This window comes from Palaemon carinicauda, chromosome 17 (assembly GCF_036898095.1).
Source record: "Palaemon carinicauda isolate YSFRI2023 chromosome 17, ASM3689809v2, whole genome shotgun sequence".
Lineage (NCBI taxonomy): Eukaryota > Metazoa > Arthropoda > Malacostraca > Decapoda > Palaemonidae > Palaemon > Palaemon carinicauda.
In genome coordinates, this window is record NC_090741.1 from 65,780,038 (window position 1) to 65,798,642 (window position 18,605).

Below are 18,605 nucleotides of genomic sequence, written 5' to 3' on the forward strand. Positions count from 1 at the left end.
GGCTATTCATGTATATTGTAATCAGTACAGAATACACATAATTCTTAGAAATTATTTTACCCTGTGTATGGAACTATGTTTGTATTGTTCATATCCATTAAACGCATTCATTGACTGTATTTTGAAAATTGTTATCCTTTTCGCAAGGCCTAAACCGTTTTTTTTTTTCAATAGCCTTATGATCCATTTTTTTATTTCAAGAAGTAGGTCTGTCCCAGTTTTTACTGGTTAGTCTCAAATAATTTTCACTTGATTTTTCAGATTTAAGTATTTGGATTGCCATTAAGACTAGATATTGCATGGAAAAAATGAACCATTGTTATTTCACAACGATAATCGTGATAATGTCTGCGATTGCAAATTTGTTATGGTGATATGGAGAGAAGAGGATGTCTTTGATAGAAAGCATTGAACTCCAGGAGAGGCCGCATCTGGGTACCGGTAGGGGGTGGGCGGGGGAGAAGAAGAAGATTGACAGATGACGTTATGTACATCGAGTGTACTAAAAGGTCTTCTCTTCGATAAGTAGACGATAACCTTGTTATATGGAAGGCCAAAATGCTATTAACCTGTGTGTTCTGTGCTCTCATTCAGCCATATAGAAATCGTCCGTTGTGTACAGGTAAATATGACAAAATGAAGCAACCTTTTTAAGTTACTTTATGTTAGATTTCCAACGACGATTAAGTGAACGAAGCCATAAGCTTACGGTGACAGACCCATTACACCTTTTGTAAGGGGCCTATGTAGCTCTCTAACTAATCCTCACGGTTAACCTGTTTAAGTTCCTTAATGTATTTTCTGACATTTCCTAATCTTTGTACGTTATTTCAGTTTGATAATGTCTGCCTTGTACATAAGAAGTTATCACAATTTCTTCAATTTAACGAATGCTGACCCCATTCACCACACTGTTCAACGTAGGAGGAATGTGTGTGTTTCCTAACGGCTTCCAATTACTTAGAACTTGAGGTAAGAAATGGGATTATTATTATTATTATTATTATTATTATTATTATTATGAAGGACCCTGATGTATGTATTAGGGAGACCTGGTGTCCAAGCCAGGTTAAGTCAGTGGTTAGAATTAATTTCAATATTGGTACATGATTATAGATCGTTGGACGAGGTTCGGTCACTTTCTGCCCTTATAAAATGAGAATCCTTCATATCTGTGTCTGTCGTCACCAACACTAATAAGTGTTGGCCTATTTATAAAAATGCTGATCAACGATCTAACCCAAATTACCGTATTCACTTCTTGGTCCTTGCTCCGCTGTGGCTTGTTTCGCTCGCAATTCAGCATTATTTCATTACTCCTCTTGTTCAGGCAAACGGTATATGTTGCGCTATGTGCTTTAGCCAAGTGGACAAGTATTTTTGTGATAAAATTTGGAGACCAAACTATGTGCAGTACACACTACCCCAGTAACCTTAGATATCTTGCCCTTACTCATTTTCCTACACCCTTTCCAATAAATTGATTGTGGATGGTATAATTTTCCTAATTTTACAGTACTTGAGAATTAAATATCTTAATGGTGTATGGGTAAAATTAAGTCCAAAGCTCACCTGATCAGGAAGAATGTAGCAGTCCATACAATAGATTAGGTTAGGTTATGGGAGGTAAAGTTAGGAAGAATTTCTGTGTTGGGTTTGTCACGTCTTTATATTCCATAATGTTTTTTGACTGATATCGAGTATAGATTGGTGCTGTTTTCTGTGAAACATTTTTTTTTTTATACTTTTAGACATACAAATAATAAAAGTTTCTTTATTTTTATTTATTTATTTATTTATTTTTTTTTTTTGCTTTTCTCATACCAATGGGTTTATCCCATAATTATTGTTGTGAGTGGTTTGCACCAACAATAAAGATAGAAAATGCATGAGACATTTAATAGGGTGTACATACAATATAGTATTTTTGGGCTCAAGCCATGGCGTCCTGATGGAAGGTTCCTTTTTGGTAGCTTCCTTGGGTAAATAACTACTAAGATATTCCCAGAGAATTTAACCACAGGTTATCACAGAATTCTAACTTCTGGAGCGAGTATCCTAAAGGTTTCCCTTTTAAGACATCGTATATCAACAGGGGACGCATGTATTAACGCGCCACATAGCTATCTACACCCCGAACAGAGTTAATGCTTCGGTGTGTAAAGGCGGAGAATAGCTGGGAGCCGTTCCATAGCTAATCTCATCTGTGGCTACTTTTGGTACTCGAGACGTAAACAAACGGGCGCCATTGCTTAAATGACGTCACGTCCGTCTTCATCCTTTGTACAGTAGCTCGCCTTACTTAGGCGGATTTCCCCTGTGCTATCTTTATCGCCTTGCATCTTTATCATGTCGCTACCTTCGGCCTCGCCTTCTTCTGGAAAGTTGAGTACAAGGTTCCAGTATTGTTTAGTTAAGCTCTGACCGTAAAGTAAATATTACTTTTCGAGATAATTGTTGTTTTGTGGCAGAGCTGTGCCTCTACCGGACTCGCCATTTTATGGCATCGTTGTTGTTCTGCATGCCTTATTTAGTTAGCCACAACAACGCTTCCGGCCTTATTTACTAATCGATAACATTAGTTTATTTAGTCTTCATAGCTAGGAACTTTTATATCGTGTTTTGACGCTTTTTTACCGGTCATCGATTGACCCCATACCAGTTGGCTACTATAGCCCCCAGGCCAGAGCGCCTATATATGAGTGTTCATGCATGATTTTATCAGTGATCCTAGGCTTACTTATGAAGATAGTGGCATTATTTTACAATACTATTGACTGTGATGCAAGTGTTTTCGCCTTCAGGGACCATATAGGGGATAGGTTAGTTAGTGTGCCTTCCTAACCTAACCTACATGTAGGACCCCTATATGCTTCCTTCATCCCCCTGCCCTTGGGCATTCCCTCTGTGTAGCCTTGCTCCCCTTACCACGTAAGGGGATCAAGCTCTTACCAGAGTATGTTATCGCCTCTCTGTCCTCCCTAAGGGAATGAACCCCCCTTAGGGTTGCGCCTGAGAGTGAGGAACGGCTAGTCTTTCCTCTATTGCTAGGACTAAGTCTACGACTGTCCTGCGATAGCGATATGTCTTCTATCCTTCCTAGTTCAGGACGTTCATCCCTGCTCTAGGTTAGGTTTTGGAAGGGTAATTCTGTTCCTTGCTGAAACTGTACCCATGCACCGTTTCAGTCAGGCTGCCTTACCTTAGGTTAGGGAGTGTCCTCCCTTCCTTAGTGGCCGCTCTGGTACAGAACCCTTTCCATGGAAGACTCTTCTCTTCTCCCCTCCCCACCTATCTCTTGTATAGCCTAGCCTATACTTAGGTTAGTCTATACCCATCTGTCCCCTGTCCTACAACTCCTCCTTAGGGTGGAGTGATAGGGCTACATTGAGCTTCTGTGTACAGCCCGCTCTGGTACATATACCCTTCATAGTGTCCTATGGGGTTAGCCACTGGATGTGTTCTGTATACAGGGGTCTCCCCCTCTTTGGGTGTCCCCTAGCCCTCCCTTGGGCTACCCTAGCTCCCGGTCCTCTGCGGCCCCTGCTTCTGGGTGATAGAGCCAGCCTCTATCATGGGTACACCCTCTCAGGGGGGGATGTCTGGGAGTCCATGGCTGGACTCCTTACATCCCTCCCTCTGTCTCTTTCACTATCTGGGTGCCGGTCCCTTGCCGCCTCCACTGTCGGCGATACCCACCTCCTACCTTGGTGACTCACCCCATACCCCCATGGCCGCCAGTCCTCCGTGTGCCGGGGGACTGCCGCCTGCCGCCGGCTTCCAGCCGATGGCTCTCCCCCTTCCTCATAGCTTGGCCGTCCGCCCGCCGGCCGGCCCCCGGATTGCCGGCATCCACTGCCGGAAACCCGGTTCTGCTATAACCATCCTTGTTCCTGTCACCAATCTGGCATCCTCCGGCTGCCGGAGCCGCCGCTCCCTCTGCCGGCGTGCCCCCGTTGTGCCGGCGGCCGCCACCCTGGTATTACTCTTGACTTATATTGTCTGTCCTAATGCCAGAAACTCTGCTGGAGCGGCCTCCGGCGTGCCGGAGGTCTGCCGGAACCTTCCGGAGGCGTCAAGACGACTTGCACCCCCTTCTACTAGCTATCATCTGATACTGATAGCCCTACACTGCAACCAGATGGCCTGTTTATGTTAATGGATCAGTACCTTGGTACTGTTCTACTGGTAATCATGCTGTCCTTTTGCATTCTTCAGATTTCCAGCATGCTGCGTGTATCTTAGCGCGGCTGGTTGCCGGAAGCAGTTACCCTTGGGGATCCTTTAGCCCCCTAATTTGGGACTGAGTGGCCTCAGTCCCAAACTTATCCTTGGCAATTCCCATGGAATTCCATTGCCCTATGGACTTCTACTGGAATTCTATCCTGCGCCTTCGGCCACCTCGGATTATCCAAGGATGAAGCTTACGGTAACCAGCCGGGCAGGATGCACGGAGTATGTTTCTTTACTATCTCAATCCTCTGTGCATCACACCCTTTATCAAGTTAAAATTAATGATTAATATTAACTTAGCTTAAGAGCCATTCTTATGACTCCCCCCATACTCATTTTCTCTTTCTTCCGCAGGAGGAGCAGATGAAGTGTGACTTCGACTTCTGCGCTGTGAAACGCCCGCACTTCTACGGGCATACGGCTTGCAGGACTCACGCCCCTTGCGCTAACAAGAAAGGGGATTTGAAATTCTGGGACCCGCTGAACTGTACGGTCTGCCAGGCTCACCTAGTTGATGCCTTCCATAACCCTCCCTCAGCGGAGGTCAGGGACACTTCTCGGGAGAAGCTACGCAAGTGGGTGCGTGGCTTCCAGAAGAATGCCACCGGACCGTACCTGGCCACTGAAGAATTGAGGTCACTTCTGTTCCCAAAGGCCTCCTCTGATTCTGTGGTGCCCAAGGATTTGATCCCCACTGTCCAAATTACGGTGGAACCAGATGTAGTCATGGCCCAGTCCATGCACGAGTGCCGCCTGGATTCCGAAGATGATGAACACATGTCGGATATTTCGGAGGACACGGAGGAGACCCTTATGGCTCAAGGTGCTGAAGATGATGAGGACCAGGTGGAATACACCGAGTCGGAGCAAGAGGTCGCTCCTCCTTCCATCACCGCCCCTACTCCTACACCGACGGAAGTGTCTCTCTCGTCTACCTCCACTACCCCGGAACCCTTGCCATCCACCCAAGAGATGCTCCGGATGATTAAAGCCATCATGGACGACAGGCTGAAGGAAAATCAGGAGTTCATCAGGTCCATGATAGGATCCAAAGAACCGAAGAAGATCTCGGTTAAGGATCTCCCCGCTTGCTCACATGCCAACCCATGGAGGTATGCTGAGCATATGGTTATCGCGACCGGCAGGATCTTCGTCAGCGACAAGATCGGCACGGTCCCCCTGGAAGACGTGGAGTTCTTCCCAAACTTCGAGGCCTACCCGGACTGTTACGTCCGGCTTCGCTCTGAACCTGCCTCTAAAGAAGAGACCGAACCAAAAGAGGAGATAGTGTTCGATCTCGCGAAGGCCCAGGCTATGCTAGCCAACACGTTTAAAAGTAGGGGTTTTACCTGCTCTAAGCTTCCGGCCCTGAGCAAGAAGCACCCTACCTACGTTGTACCCGAGGATGCAGTCCTTCCATTCATGGAAAAGGCCTTCGCTGCGTGCCTCAAGGCTGTGGAAGAGGGAAAAGCCTGCCCTGCACTGGAGGAGTGCAGACCCTTCTCCATAGTGACTCCCCCCGACGCTCAACACTGGAAGGACATCCAGCATACTTTCGTGGTGGGAAAGCTAGATCCTGACGTCGCCGGACGTCAGTTTAATGAAGACCTCCCGAAACTCAACGATCACCTCCTTCGTCGGGAACAAGATACGAAGGAGAGGCTCGCAGCATCCATGTCCCACCAGGTCCAACTGGACATCATGGCCTGTGACACCAGAGTACCAGACCACTACATGGTACTTGCCAAATCCCACATGGCAACCCTGGTGAAGATATGTACCACTTCATGAAGGCTCGGAGAGCCTGTCGTGAATTCGTGTTCGCAGGTGCCACTGTGAAACATGAACCCCGGAGGCTGATTTCCTCCAACATCTGGGGTAAACACCTCTTTCCTTCTGACCTTGTGAAGGAGATCACCGACAAAGCCGCCACGGAGAATAGGAACCTTCTCCACAAGTGGGGCATGTCAAAAAAGAGGAAATCCTCTCAGGACGACGGACCTCAACCTAAGAGGAAATCTTCCAAACAGAAACCCCAGCAACGTCAACCAAGACGTCAGTTTCCGGGACCCGCTACCTCCCAAGTGGCAGCTCAGCCACAGCAGACCTTTCAGCTGGTCACCCAACCGGTCTTGTCACAGTCACCGGTTTTCACCCCTGCTTTCGAGCAACAGACGACTACCTTTCGTCCCAAAGGTAGAGGCTCAAGCAGAGGTGCAGGCAGAGACGCGTCTTGCCGTCCCTCCAGAGGCAGAGGAGGAAAGGGAGCTAGCGGCCGAGGCAGTAAGCCCTCGGGACACCAGAAGCAATGAAGTGCTTCCGGTGGGAGGAAGACTCCGCCAATTCCAGGATCGTTGGACCTTCGATCCCTGGGCACACAGCATCGTCAAGAAGGGTCTAGGCTGGAGTTGGACTCAACCACCCCCAACCTTCCAGCAATTCTTCCAACAATCAACCCCCCTTCTGGTAGAATATGTCCTAGATCTCTTGAACAAGAAGGTGATAAGGAAGGTAAAGTCCACCAGGTTCCAAGGGAGACTGTTTTGTGTCCCCAAGAAAGACTCCGACAAACTCAGAGTCATTCTGGACTTATCCCCCCTCAACAAGTTCATAGCGAACGACAAGTTCAAGATGCTGACTCTTCAACAGATAAGGACCCTTCTGCCTCGAGGTTCTTACACGGTCTCCATAGACCTGGCGGATGCCTACTGGCACGTTCCAATGAACCATCACGCTTCCTCCTACCTAGGATTTCGACTCCAAAGGAAAAGCTACGCCTTCAGGGCCATGCCCTTCGGCCTCAATGTGGCCCCTCGGATCTTCACAAAGCTGGCGGACGCCATAGTACAACAGCTCCGCCTCCGAGACGTCCAGGTGATGGCCTACCTCGACGATTGGCTAGTCTGGGCTCCATCGCCCGAGGATTGTGTAAAATCCTGCAGCAAAGTCACCCAGTACCTAGAACACCTGGGATTCAAGATAAACGTGAAGAAATCTCGCCTCTCTCCAGCTCAGAAGTTCCAATGGTTAGGAATCCAATGGAACCTTCAGTCACACCGCCTTTCCATTCCCCAGAAGAAAAGGAAGGAAATAGCAGGGTCTGTCAAGCAACTACTGAAATCCAAGCGGATCTCAAGACGCCAGCAGGAACGAGTTCTAGGCTCTCTACAGTTCGCCTCAGTAACAAACCCAGTGCTTCGTGCACAGCTAAAGGATGCCGCGGGAGTCTGGAGACGTTCTGCATCCATCGCTCGAAGAGACCTCAAGAGACGGCTCCCAAACAGACTTCGACTTCTCCTCAAGCCGTGGTCGGAAGCAAAGGCCCTGAAAAGGTCCATTCCTCTTCAACACCCACCTCCATCACTCAACATCCACACGGACGCTTCGCTGGAGGGTTGGGGAGGTCACTCCCACCAAAAACAGGCTCAAGGCACATGGTCTCCCCTGTTCAAGACGTTTCACATCAACATCCTGAAGGCCATGGCGGTCCTTCTAACTCTGAAGAAACTCTCCCCGCCTCCCTCGATCCATATTCGTCTAACCCTAGACAACTCGGTGGTAGTTCGATGTCTCAATCGCCAAGGCTCAAGATCGCCCCAGATAAATCAGGTGCTTCTCCCAATCTTCCGTCTGGCAGAGAAGAAGAAATGGCACCTGTCTGCAGTTCACCTACAAGGATTCCGCAACGTGACAGCGGATGCTCTATCTCGGACAAACCCGATAGAGTCGGAATGGTCTCTAGACGCAAGATCATTCTCCTTCATCTCTCACCAAGTCCCAGAACTTCAGATAGATCTCTTCGCAACGAGCGACAACAATCAACTTCCTCGGTACGTGGCCCCGTACGAGGACCCCAAGGCAGAAGCAGTGGATGCCATGTCACTGGACTGGAACAGATGGTCCAAGATCTACCTGTTCCCTCCCACCAACCTTCTGCTGAAAGTCCTCTCCAAGCTGAGAACCTTCAAAGGGACAGCAGCCCTAGTGGCTCCCAAGTGGTCCCGGAGCAACTGGTACCCCCTGGTCCTGGAGCTGCAGCCCAAGCTGATCCCTCTCCTGGGCCCAGTTCTCTCCCAACAAGTACAGAAGTCGACTGTCTTCGCTTCATCATCGAAAATCAAGGACCTTCATCTCATGATTTTCTCTCCCTAGCCGCAAAGAAGAGGTTTGGGATCTCGAAGAAAAGTCTAGACTTCCTCGAGGAATACAAGACCGAATCCACAAGACGGCAATACGAATCATCTTGGAGAAAATGGGTCTCTTTCGTCAAGACAAAAAATCCTAAGGAAATCACAATTGATTTCTGCATGTCCTTCTTCATTCACCTTCATGGACAGGGATTAGCAGCCAATACGATTTCAACTTGCAAATCGGCCTTGACTAGACCACTATTGTATGCCTTCCAAATTGATCTGTCCAGCGACATCTTCAATAAACTGCCGAAAGCATGCGCTCGTCTACGCCCAGCACCCCCACCGAAACCGATCTCCTGGTCATTGGACAAGGTGCTCCATTTCGCCTCCAACTTGGATAATGATTCATGCCCTCTCAAGGATCTGACTCAGAAAGTTATATTTCTCTTTGCTCTTGCCTCAGGAGCCCGAGTCAGCGAAATAGTGGCATTATCAAGAGAAGAGGGTCATATCCTGTTTACTGATTCAGGAGACATTACCCTCTCCCCGGATCCGACGTTTCTCGCCAAAAACGAATTACCCACCAAAAGATGGGGCCCCTGGAGAATATGCCCCCTGAAGGAAGATGCCTCTCTATGCCCAGTAGAGAGCCTCAAGGTCTATCTTCGCAGGACTTCGAACTTTGGTGGAGGTCAACTCTTCAAAGGAGAAACATCGGGCAGCGACCTGTCACTGAAACAACTAAGAGCGAAAATCACCTACTTCATTCGCAGAGCGGATCCCGACAGTACACCCGCCGGTCACGATCCTAGAAAAGTTGCATCGTCTCTGAATTTCTTTCAGAGTATGGACTTCGAAAGCCTTAAAAGCTTCACAGGCTGGAAGTCCTCGCGTGTTTTCTTCAAACATTGTGCGAAACAAGTGCACGAAGTCAAACATTTTGTGGTAGCCGCAGGTAGTGTTATGAAACCTGCACCTAACTCTGCATAGAACAGTGAGTTACTTGGGACTCTAACTCTTCGGGTGCCTATGTTGACCCTCGAGCGATACATAGTGATGTCGAAAACACTTACTGCTTTCTTATAACTGTTCTTATCCCAGGTGAAATGTCATAGTCGTCACACAAGTGCCGCATGCCTAGAGCATGATGTGTTTTAATTAAAGACTAACGTTCCTCGAGAACGAGTGCCTACTAATAAATTTGAAATTCCCTTTCAGATTCAAGAGCAAGTCTTTATTACTATGTACATTATAATTACTGTAAATTAACTTTACTTATTGCTGCAATTCATTTAATTTCTGCAACTGTGAAATAAAATTCCTATTTTATTACTTGTGCGTCTCAATCCGTTCCTACGTACTATGAAATACATGCCTGTCATAGTTTTATTATCCCCTTCCTTATGGTTCATGGAGATTTTAAGGTCCTAACCCTTATTTTATATTCACTCTTACAACGTAATATTCCAATACGAATACTTACTCTTCATACCCTGGAGACGAAACCAACCTTCTCAGCACACAGTGTCCAACCACCACTTGTCTGCCTTCCAGAATGTTCCGATACGAATGCCAACCATTCAGTCTCGTCTCCAAGTTCTTCAGGTTCTTCTAACAAGGTGAATAGCCCTTCAATAACCACTTTGATCTCGGCATGGCCCGTGGGAACTTCACTGCCAAGGGGGGCAGGAAGATTCTTCCCTACGGTTCTTTATTAAGATTACTATGCTATATTGTTCAAAGCCCTTGGCACTTACCAATAGGGGAAAATCTACCACGATACATTGATTCTCTGGTATTCTTCCATCAGGATGCCATGGCTTGAGCCCAAAAAACGGATTTTGAGCGAAGCGAAAAATCTATTTTTGGGTGAGATAGCCATGGCGTCCTGATGGACCCTCCCTGCTACTTCGTCCAGTTTTTAGGTCCCACCCTGCTCTGCTGTATCATGGTGATCGGCAAGCAACTGGCTTCAGGATGAAGACGGACGTGACGTCATTTAAGCAATGGCGCCCGTTTGTTTACGTCTCGAGTACCAAAAGTAGCCACGGATGAGATTAGCTATGGAACGGCTCCCAGCTATTCTCCGCCTTTACACACCGAAGCATTAACTCTGTTCGGGGTGTAGATAGGTATGTGGCGCGTTAATACATGCGTCCCATGTTGATCTACGATGTCTTAAAAGGGAAACCTTTAGGATACTCGCTCCAGAAGTTAGAATTCTGTGATAACCTGTGGTTAAATTCTCTGGGAATATCTTAGTAGTTATTTACCCAAGGAAGCTACCAAAAAGGAACCTTCCATCAGGACGCCATGGCTATCTCACCCAAAAATAGATTTTTCGCTTCGCTCAAAATCCGTTTTTACAGCAAGATGATAAGGTATATAATATACCTTTTACCAACATCTATATTCAAACCATAATGCATCAGCAATAGCCTTTGGGTAAACAGGAGTGGTTCATATCCCTTTTAATCATAAGTTGGCTCATGTCTATGAATGGAAAATTATCTGAATCCTTATTATTGTTTTAGTAACCATCCTCATCTGATGTTGAACAATTGTTTTCTGGACGGGGTAGAGGTAGTCATTTGGAAGTAATTCTTTAGATTACCATACACGTACAGCTTTGCTCATGTAATGTGTGTCCTTTATTTGCTCAAGTTTTCAGAAGACGTGTCACCGTCTTCTGGTTCTGCTAAAGTAAGGTTTTATGAGGTCAGTATAACCTGGTTGTTCCGTTACTAAAAACTACCCATTTCCCAATTTATTTGGGAATATGATTTTGGCGAAGCTGGAAGACCAGCCTCAAGACTTTTAGGGAGGTATAACTAACCCACCGCTAGTTAGTGGTGTTGTAAGAGTTAGTACTGGCTATCCTGCTCAAACGCACACCTGTGTTGTCTTGCCACTTTTGCTTTTGGCTTGGTGGAGAGTGGACGTTGGCCTCTCTCCACCGCCCAACCTTTTTTGACTGGCCTTCCACTTTTATTTTACACAGGAGACGGCTTAGTGCCGTGGTTTTTCCTTGAGGGCGGAGAAACCTTTTCTTACTATCTCTTCCTTTTGATGCCAGACAACCCTTAGGCTGGATGACTCCCCTGCTTCCCCTAGTGCAGTGGCTCTGTCCTCCAGTCATGAAGAATATGTTGCTTGAACCCTGCAAGTTCTACGGCGGGAAGGCCACTTGCAGCCGACCCAGAGTTCGACCTTGGACTCACTCCTCATTGTTGACGACGACGCACTCCCTGGTTCTGTGATGGTAGCTGGTGGAGTGTGGGCGAAGGCTGAAGCATGTTTCTGTGTACCTCAGGGGTCACCTATCCTGTTTTGCTGGTTAGGTTTTCTCGTGAGTGGTTTTCTTCAGATTTGATGATGATGCACTTCCTTGTTCTGTGATAGCAGCTGGCGGAGGGAGTGCAAAGTCTAAAGCATGTTTCTGCTCCTCTCAGGGGACACCTTTTCCATTCGCGGGTTAGGTTTTCTCCCGAGTGGTTTTCTTCAGAGCTGATGACGATGCACTTATTCGTTCTGCGATAGCAGCTGGCATAGGGAGCGCAAAGTTTCCTGTTCACAGGTTAGTTGTTCTCCCGAGTAGTTTTCTTTAGAGCTGACGACAACACAGTCTCTCATTCTGCGGTTAGCCGGCAGAGGGAGTGCAAAGTCTGAAGTATGTTCCTGTTCCTCTCAAAGGACTCCTTTCCCGTTCACAAGTTTTCTCCCTAGTGGTTTGCTTCAGCTCTGACGGTGATGCACTCCATCGTTCGGCGATTGCAGCTGGCATAAGGATTGCAAAGTTTGAAGCATGTTCCTGTGCCTCTCTGGGGATACCTTCCTCATTTGCAGGTTAGGTTTTTCTCCCAGATGGTTTCCTTCAGCACTGACGACGACGCACTCCCTCGTTCTGTGATGGTTGCCAGCGGAGGGAGTGCAAAGTCCGAAGCATGTTCTTGTCCCAGTGGAAGTTGCTGCTCCTGCCTTATCACTGTCTTCATTGCCTGCGCCTGCTGCAGTTCCTGATCATCTGGCTGACGCTGTCACTCTAACCTTGTTCTGAGCTTGCTCAGCCAGCGTTAGATAGTCAAAGTCCGAAACTTGTTCCTGCTACTCGTGGTGGACACCTTTTCCGTATGCGCTTTCGGTCCTGCCTGGAGTGGTCTTTGCCACGAGGTACTAATAGAGGGTTATTGTACTTTTATGCTGCTCGCCCCTAGTGAGTTTGACGCTTCCAGCGTTTATCCGCCTTCACTCGCCCTTCTAGTTCGCTCAGCAAACTCGTCTCGCCTTGCTGAATCGTCTTTCCTAGCCGACTCATCTCTTCTATTAAATTTTCCTCATCCTGTCTCCTTGCCTCTCCCAGTTCTGGCTTTAGCTCGCTTCCAGGTTCATGGAATTCCAGCAACCGCGTCCAGTGCCTGATGATTTCTCTATTTGTGATCGCCCTTCGGTTCGCTACCTCGCTTAAGGACCAATACAGTCGTGCTCGTCTCCAGGTTCCTGCTCCTGATACTAGATTCGGCCCTTCTGGATTGAGAGTCTTTGTAATGTAACTGATGATCTAGATCAACTGCTACTTTGCCCAGTGAAGACCTTGAGGTGCTATCTCAAGAGAACTGAAGGAGCTTGCCCCTGAGTGAGAGCACTCTTAGTCAGCATGGGGAAGGTCAAAAGGAGGATCACCAAAAACACGATCTCTGCATGGATTCGCAAGGTCATAGACCGGGCCTTGAATCCTGACCCTTCTCTGCAGATGAGGAAATTGAGAGCTTACAACATTAGGGGCATATGTACTCACTTAGCGTTTAAGAAGAGCTACGCTGTGACACAGGTCCTTCAAGCTGGTGTGTAGAAGCATCACATGACCTTTACCTGCAACACGTGACCCACAGGAGATTGGAGACGTTCTCCTTTGGTCCTGCGGTGGCTGCACAACAAGTGGTTTAAACACCTCAAGTAGCAGATGGTGGAGGGCAGAGGTCACCCAGGATTAAGTCTGGGATGAATGATAAGAATGACGGGCTCTTTCTTTCTTTCATCTTGTCCCCCTCTCTTGGGGAACCGCACTTACGGTACTCTGCAAGCTGGTCTCCTCTGTCTGCAGGTAAAACCATATCCCTTTTGTAACCTGGTATGGAGATATATACTTGTTGCATCCCTATACCCCCCTGGCAAGGTGGGATTGGGTAACGTCTATGGTTGGTTCTAAGATTCCTACGTATCTGAGGATTGTTACCTAAACTAGTCACATTGCTAATATCACACAACCACACGGATTGCTCAAGCTTCTAAAGCGTGCTATTGCACAGAGTTTTAGTGAGGCCTCATGGTTTTCTCCCCTTATGCGTGATTAATACGAAGGTGGAAAATCGCGGGTCAAAGACCAGCCAGTTGGTTAGGACTTCCACCCACCTTAGGGGTGAGTCATCTCTAATAAAGAGTGAAAGGGGTTGTATTTAGTAAAGGAATAAATGACAAATTTAAAGTAATTTGTTTTTTCTAACTATACAAACTGTGATCTCTCTATACAGATTTGGCCTGCCAGCACCTATCCCCCTGCAAGTCCTGCCTGAAATAAAAAATGAAGAGACAACATAGGTGTATATGTGCGTGGGGTAGCTAGTACTATCCCTATGGGGTAGTTACACCTCACTAAAAGTCTTGTGGCAAGTCTTCTTGCTTCACTGAAAGTATTTTCCCTAATAAAGAGCTCAAGGTTTGTATCGTTGGGAAAAATACAAATTACTTTTAAGTTTGTCATCTTTATGGTGTAAAAATGTTGTAGATGAAGCCATTCATACCTTATTTATATGATCCTCTCTCCTTTTGTAGAAGATGAATTCTGTGTTTATAATTTGCAGAATTAATGCAAGGATAAGTTATCCTTTATTAAACATAAAACTCTAACTAAACAAAAGAATGAAGCCTATAAAAGAGCTAGGAAAGAGTTAGGTTGGTAAGTCAAGTTCTAGAATCTTTTAGATGATGAGGTTTCGAGTGATATTCCTTTTCCTTTGCCATCTCATCCTTCTACTGTCACTCTATCAACCATTCACGTTTCCTCCTCTCCCCCCTTACAGTTTCCTCCTCTCCTCAATCACGGTTTCCTCAAGTACAAACTAATATGTAGCGAGATATTGACCTTTTAAAGGAAATGGTAGTGGAATTGACTACAGTACAGTATTGCCTTTGTTCCTTCGCAAATACAAACACTCATCCTTTATTAGGAGTATGCTTTCAGGTGGTTGTACTGTAGTTACTGCTGTGTGGTGGGGGAAGCCCTGCCCACCTGATTGGTAACTAAGCCTTCACTTTTTCAGCCTCTGGTTAGTACAGTCGCGCTTTCGGTGCTCTCAACTGGCTGCTTTAATCGTTTGCTTTTTCTTATAGATAAATGTGTTGGCAGATCGTCATCTGCGAGGGATATTTAGAAGGAAGGACGGATTTGCATTGGTTTCCAGATACCTGTACTGTAGCTGTGTGACAGTTTCCTCTACCAGCCAATGTCCACATACTTGTTCCTCTTAGACAGTATTTTGGTTTACTGTTTATTACGTCGCTTGTGTGGTCAGGTGATGATGACAACATAGTCCTAAAGAGTGTGGCAATCCTTAGATATCGATGCGCACCGCCGGAAGAAGAATATTTTAATGACGCAGTGTTAAGCAGAAGACCTTCAGCGTATTTCTGTTCCTTGAAAGGTGCTAAAGACTTATCTCCAGGTTGTCATGCCTATTTATAGAGTTCATGTGATATCTTCCTTGTTGGACCGGCATTGGCCTGAACGACCCTTAGTAGAACTTCAAGTTCCTCCTCCACTTTTGCCTCGCCTTCGTCTCTTCTCACACTGCCAGTCGAGATGGAAGGGCTCCGACCTACTTTTCCCTTTTATGGACAAAGAAGTCCAAAAGACCGAACAGTAGGGTTGTATACATGACTCCTACAATTTCTTTCCCAGTGGATGAGACAGCGCAGCTCCAGGAATCCCCTTGACTTCCTTTGCTGAAGATAAAGACTACGACGATAACTCTGTGTGGAGGAGGAGAGAAATGTTATGATTGCTTCTTGAGACCTCGCACATGCTCTCGCCCACGCCTGTGCGTGCCCTTGACTGTGCACACAACCTCACCTGTTTGTACATGCCCTCTTTGCTCTGTCGGATGCAATCCTTGAATGAGGACTATTCTTGAGCAAGATCTTCTTCCCGAGTTCAATAATCAGACTTTAGCCCTACATGTGTGAATATGTATTGCCAACCTCATCATTCTTCACTTGTAAAGTCTCCTAGCCCGCACTTTCATTCATGCTTATGATGTCCCATGCACACCTTCTGGGAGTGCTAGTTCACTTTCTAATAAGGCCATAGACTTAATAATTCTACTTGTGCCAGCATGCTCTAGAACTCCTGGCGCGAGTATCCTTAATATATCTTGAAGGATATCGCATGATATCGGGACGTATTTTTTGATGCGACACATAGCAATCCTCACCCCGAATAGATTTTACTCTTTGAGGGGGAAGAGTGGCGAACGAAGGGGAGCCGTTATCAAGGTACACGGTGGACCCCCTCCCTGTACTGCTACGGCCCATCATTCCTTTGAACGTAGCATTTAAGCACGGTGCTCTCCGAGGTTTCTCTCGGTGTTGTTACTGTTTTCAAGGAATATTATCATGCAATCTCCAGCATCTTCATCCTCTGGAAAGTTGAGTATTTAATCTTTCCTGTGTATAATTTTTAGCTCCCTTCTCACAGTTAAATTAACATAATTTAGGCGTGTTAAGCGGAGCACTGCCATCTCTGGAGGCGGCCATTTTGAGACCGCTGTCACACGTCATAACGGCAATTATTTAGTTAGTAGTGCGACGTTCCCGGTATTTAGCTATAAAGAATTTTCTAGCTAGTTAGGCAAAATTATACTAGTGAAGATAGCATATACACATGTAATATTTCCTCTTCCAAAATATAACGTTTCTTTTGTATACGATAGGGCCTCGGTGGTATCACTCGTAGCCGTGGTCCCCACTTGAGTTAAGCTAGCCTAACCCGTTTAGTATACGTTAGTAACGTTAATCCCATTGTTTAACCTCTAGTATCGTTTCTATTAATTCGGTCGGGGATATATATATCCCCTAGAATTATTGGTGTACTGTAATTTGATACGCTTCTCTTTTAGAGAAAAGAGGATAAACCCTTCTCTCCCCCTGATTGCCGCTATCCCAGGCAGCAACCCTATCTTCCGTCATCGCCAACGAGTAGTTAACTCCGGCTTGACATGGATAGTGTCTTACCGGCGAGTATCCCGGCTTTGAAGTACTGTATGACAGTAACTCAGGGTGTATTGTCTTGTAGCCGACAATGTCATCGACAAAGGAATCTTTATTCCTCTGCCGGCTATGACGTTGTCGGCAAAGGAAGCTAGGCTTCCCTAGTCTGCAACCGAAAGTGGGCGGCATAATTGCCGCCACCTTTCTCCTTGTAGACTAGAAGACATGTCTTATATCCGGCAATGTCGCCGACGGGGGAATTCTTGTTCCCCTGCCGCCCACGACTGCGCCAATACAGGAAGCTATGCTCCCTTGAATTACTGCCGAAAGTAGGCGGCATACTTGCTGCCACCTTTCTCCCCTGTAAACTATAAGACCCTTTTCCCTCCCCCTTTTGTCCTTTAGTGCGGGCCTAGCCGTCACAAATTTCCTTTGGCCGGTATTCTACAATCATTCCCGTTTGCCGGGCTGACTGGGTTACCAGCCGGGTTCCTACAAGCGGCGGTTAGGTTACCGCCTCGACCGACTCCCTAATGGAAGCAAAGCTCCGGGAAAGGCTGAGCCGGCCCTGACGGCTGCCGGTGGGAAACCCATACCGTTGAGAATTCTTCAGTCCTCTCTTGGACTGCCTTCTACAAACCTTGTAACCGGCAGTACAGTCGGCAACAGAATTTGTGGCTGGATGAAAGCTAGAATCAAATGCATTCCTCCCCTTCCATTAGAACTCTCATTCTGGGAAGAAGGCAGTAGCCCCCTACACTTCCAATTATTGTACTAAACTATAATAATACGGAGTCGTCCTTCCCATTCTTTCTCTCTCCCGATCATTTAACCCCGGTAGTAAACTGGTAAAACTACAGTAGTATATGATAATACAGTATTCCTGCAGTATAACAATACAGCAGCTAGAAACTACAGTATATAATGATACAGTAGTATAAATCTTTCCAACATACTCTGTGTATCCGTTCACAGTCTATTGTTGAGACCGAATAAAATGTTGAGGTGAACTATTCCTTCAACATCCTGATGAATCCTAGATCATCGGGACACTAATTATTACTGTTCAGTATTAATATTCTACAAGTGGAGGAGCTAGTGTAAATATTCACTGACTCCGGCTCTACGTACGAGAGTTATTCCTCTCTGTATTTTCCCTAATAAAGAAATTAAAAATATTAATACTGACGGAGGTGTCAGCAATTGCCTGGAGAGGAAACACGTGTGTCTTTCCTACTTCTTTTCTAGCTTACTATCCTAAGCTATTACAAATAATAGTAAGCAATACTATTGGTAAGCATGTGCATTTATATCAATGACATAAACAACTGAGTACTCATTTCACCCTTTTTCTCCTCTACAGGAGGAGCCAATGGTGAAGGGTACAGTTGTGTTCTGCAACCATAAGAGTAAGAGCTTTGTGGGCCTACGATGTACAGGTCTCATGCCCCCTGGTGGATCGTATCTGGATCCCTGAGGTACTGTGACCCGTATTTTAAGCGTGCATTATATCAATGATATAAACAACCTAGTACTCATTCACCCTTTTTCTCCCTTACAGGAGGAGCCAATGGCGAATTGTACAGTTGTGTTCTGCAACCACAAGAGTAAGAACTTTGTGGGCATACGATGTACAGGTCTTATGCCCCTGCTGCATCGTATCTGGATCCCGGAGGTACCGGGACCCGAAGGGTCGCTCCAATCGCTTGACCTTGCTGACGGACGGATTTGGAAAAGATATCCCTGACACTACGAAGTCTAGGGATACAGCAAGGGAAACCCTTTGAAGGTGAGTATGAGGCTTCCAGAAGAACTCTCTGGGACCTTACCTACTTAACAAATCTCTGAAGTGCCTAGTTCCCTAAGGGTCAATCGAATACGTTTGTGTCTCAGGTACAGGTCCAGCCTCCCTTTATCCAACGGACAGTGGACGCGGATATCAACAAGGCACTTCAAGGCTTGGACATCCACCAAGAA

At 46.5% G+C, this 18,605-nt stretch overlaps 1 long non-coding RNA gene across 1 annotated transcript in view; it reads left to right on the top strand.

Moving 5' to 3' along the window:
- Positions 1-502: 502 nt before the first annotated feature.
- LOC137656838 (uncharacterized) overlaps positions 503-18,605 on the top strand; it is a 28,012-nt gene continuing 9,909 nt past the window's right edge. The window contains exons 1-2 of the long non-coding RNA XR_011047025.1: positions 503-622; positions 835-972. This is a non-coding gene — a long non-coding RNA (uncharacterized lncRNA). The remainder of the gene's footprint in view (positions 623-834; positions 973-18,605) is intronic.